We start from the raw sequence: 3,087 nt of genomic DNA, 5'->3' as shown, positions 1-3,087 counted from the left end.
GATCACGCACCACTCTCTGCTTCTAACAGGCGCACATACAATATGTAAGCACCAGCATGGAACAACATCCAGTGCATCTTCTCCGCCACATTACACAATCCACACTATCACAACCAGACCAGGAGGTCCGTGCGGAAAATACAATATCCCAGCCTTTCGACATCCACCATTGCGCAGACCAGGCACCAACACCCACACATGTCCTATACAACGGTGCACCCAACATCACAATAGTACCTCCTGTCACAGCGCACAAACAATGACATGAGTCAAAGACACAGGTCTCACACAAGCATAGAATTGGAGCGCCGCCTCTAATAAGCCAAAGGTGCATCCTGACGTGACAAATCTGATCATGTCACAAGCATTCACTTACTATAATCACTATCAACGAACCTGCCGCCCCCGCCCCCCCCCCCCCTACACCTTTCCGTACAACAACGTGTAACCTAACCTAACCTAACCTAACCTATGTTGTACCTTAACCTAACCTATGTTGTACCTTAACCTAACCTATGTTGTACCTTAACCTAACCTATGTTGTACCTTAACCTAACCTATGTTGTACCTTAACCTAACCTATGTTGTACCTTAACCTAACCTATGTTGTACCTTAACCTAACCCATGTTGTACCTTAACCTAACCCATGTTGTACCTTAACCTAACCCATGTTGTACCTTAACCTAACCCATGTTGTACCTTAACCTAACCCATGTTGTACCTCAACCTAACCCATGTTGTGCCTCAACCTAACCCATGTTGTGCCTCAACCTAACCCATGTTGTGCCTCAACCTAACCCATGTTGTGCCTTAACCTAACCCATGTTGTGCCTCAACCTAACCCATGTTGTGCCTTAACCTAACCCATGTTGTGCCTTAACCTAACCCATGTTGTGCCTTAACCTAACCCATGTTGTGCCTTAACCTAACCCATGTTGTGCCTTAACCTAACCCATGTTGTGCCTTAACCTAACCCATGTTGTGCCTTAACCTAACCCATGTTGTGCCTTAACCTAACCCATGTTGTGCCTTAACCTAACCCATGTTGTCGCCTTAACGTAACCCACGTTGTCGCCTAAACCTGCTCTGTAATTGTTATACGACTCGTTCAATTACTGTAGTGTTGCCCACCCGCAACCCTCGCAATATAGTTCGCTACTCGCACTGCCCGCACCCCTGTGTATCGCTTCATGTTAAACACCTTGCAAGTCTTGCTCACTTTCCACATGCTCCTGCTGTACACTGTAATGTGGATGGCAGCAGGACGTACATGCCGCCCCTCCCCACGTCCCCACCTTGCCCCCTGCCTTCGCAAGCTGGTTGGTGAGAAGTTTGCATGTTCAATGCCCTTCGCATGCGACGTACTCAGGCTACGTTGTGGTGCGGCCTGTGTCAACTGTCCGCTGATGTCGTACGCGTGAACCACAATCTGTACTGCACATTCGTCCTTATGTACTGAATGATACATCGTGGCACATGTGTGACCGCACAACGACTGCGCCCAAAAACGGCGGACCATACAGTGCAAATATTGTGCACGCAGCTACGTGTCGTCTCCCTATGAGAGCTGGATTGCAGTGTGGTACGCCATAGAGACGTGTGGGAGGAACGGACGCCGTGGATGGCGATCAGCATGAGCTGTCTGTTGATGTATTCGGACCTAGTCGTCTCTCCTCACACACCGTGATGGCATGGTGCACCGCGTTCCATATCTGCGACATGCTACAGAGGCCGGTTGACAGTCGTTCGAGCAATGGACATCGCATACGTACGGGGGCCACCTTCCACGTATTGTCTAGGCGTGCACATTTTGTTGCGTGTATGTGGGCAGACGTAGTGTGGCGTGACACCTGACACAGGCATGCAATAATCGTTGAAGTTGCAAATGGCGATGGACGCCTGCGTTTTCTGGTGAAGTTACGCAAATGAACAAATGGTAACCTGTTGTGGTGCGGTTGTTCTCGCTAGGGGTGAATCGGTGATGGCGACGATAGGTTGAGGTACTAACCGGTTGTTCCAGCGATACCCACCATGCCGACGAAACTGAACGGCATCTGGGTGTGAAGCGATACGCGGCGGTGGCTGGGTGGGACCGTCCCCGGCCGGTGAGGGGGCGCCTCCCGGCGTGCTGGCCGCGCGGTGCGTGGGCGCACGCGCTACAGCCGGCTGGTGGGGGCGGCCAGTGGCAGGCGCGCCGGCCGACGGACGCGGCAGGCGTCGCAGCTGCGCGCCGGCGCACCCTGCGCGCGGCGCCGTGCGGCCAAAGTAGGTCCTCGCGGGCCCGGTGCGAAGCGCGGTGGACATCTTCAGTGTGCTGGTCCGATTGAGGACTGTGTGCGTTGAGGATGCGCCGCCGCCCGGCGCTCGGCGCCGCGACGCCGTCTGCTGCTCGGTCGCCCCAGCGGTTCTCGCTGGTGGTTTGTATCGCAGCTGTGCGGATGTGTTGGCGCGTGCGCTGTGCTGGGAGAGTTCGCTTCGGCACCCAAGTGGGGCTTTTGTCCTTCTGTGGCGCTGGCGTTGGAGCTGCCGGTCACCGTAGGTGGCGCGTGTTGTCTCCCGCCGGCAATGCCACGACAGCACGCTCCCGGGCCTCTGTCGGCAGCGGCAAGCTCAGTTGGGAGCACGGGTGGTCGCACCGAAAGCGTCTACTCGCCTAACTCCGGGCGATTGCGCCTCTCTCGAACCCGACCAAGTACTTGGGACGGCGCTGCGCGCCGCCGGGACCTGAGAGGGTTTCGAGGTGTATTGTGCAGGGGAGCTCAGCCTCCTCCTGTTTGCAGAATGATTGAGCGGACGCTTGCGTGTTCGCGCGGGCCCCCGGGACACACTCCCGGGCGGCCGGCTGCTCAGCTCTAGTTGACGCAGCTCCCTGGTTGATCCTGCCAGTAGTCATATGCTTGTCTCAAAGATTAAGCCATGCATGTCTCAGTACAAGCCGCATTAAGGTGAAACCGCGAATGGCTCATTAAATCAGTTATGGTTCCTTAGATCGTACCCACGTTACTTGGATAACTGTGGTAATTCTAGAGCTAATACATGCAAACAGAGTCCCGACCAGAGATGGAAGGGACGCTTTTATTAGATCA

At 54.6% G+C, this 3,087-nt stretch overlaps 1 non-coding gene across 1 annotated transcript in view; it reads left to right on the top strand.

Annotated features, from left to right (window-relative positions):
* The first annotated feature begins 2,867 nt into the window (after positions 1-2,867).
* Positions 2,868-3,087, top strand: part of LOC124728949 — a 1,909-nt gene continuing 1,689 nt past the window's right edge. The window contains exon 1 of the ribosomal RNA XR_007007502.1: positions 2,868-3,087. This exon is cut by the window's right edge and continues 1,689 nt beyond it. This is a non-coding gene — a ribosomal RNA (small subunit ribosomal RNA).

The sequence above is a fragment of the Schistocerca piceifrons genome, unplaced genomic scaffold, assembly GCF_021461385.2.
Source record: "Schistocerca piceifrons isolate TAMUIC-IGC-003096 unplaced genomic scaffold, iqSchPice1.1 HiC_scaffold_1182, whole genome shotgun sequence".
In the NCBI taxonomy this organism is placed as follows: Eukaryota; Metazoa; Arthropoda; class Insecta; order Orthoptera; family Acrididae; genus Schistocerca; species Schistocerca piceifrons.
This window is presented reverse-complemented; position numbering and strand designations above follow the sequence as displayed.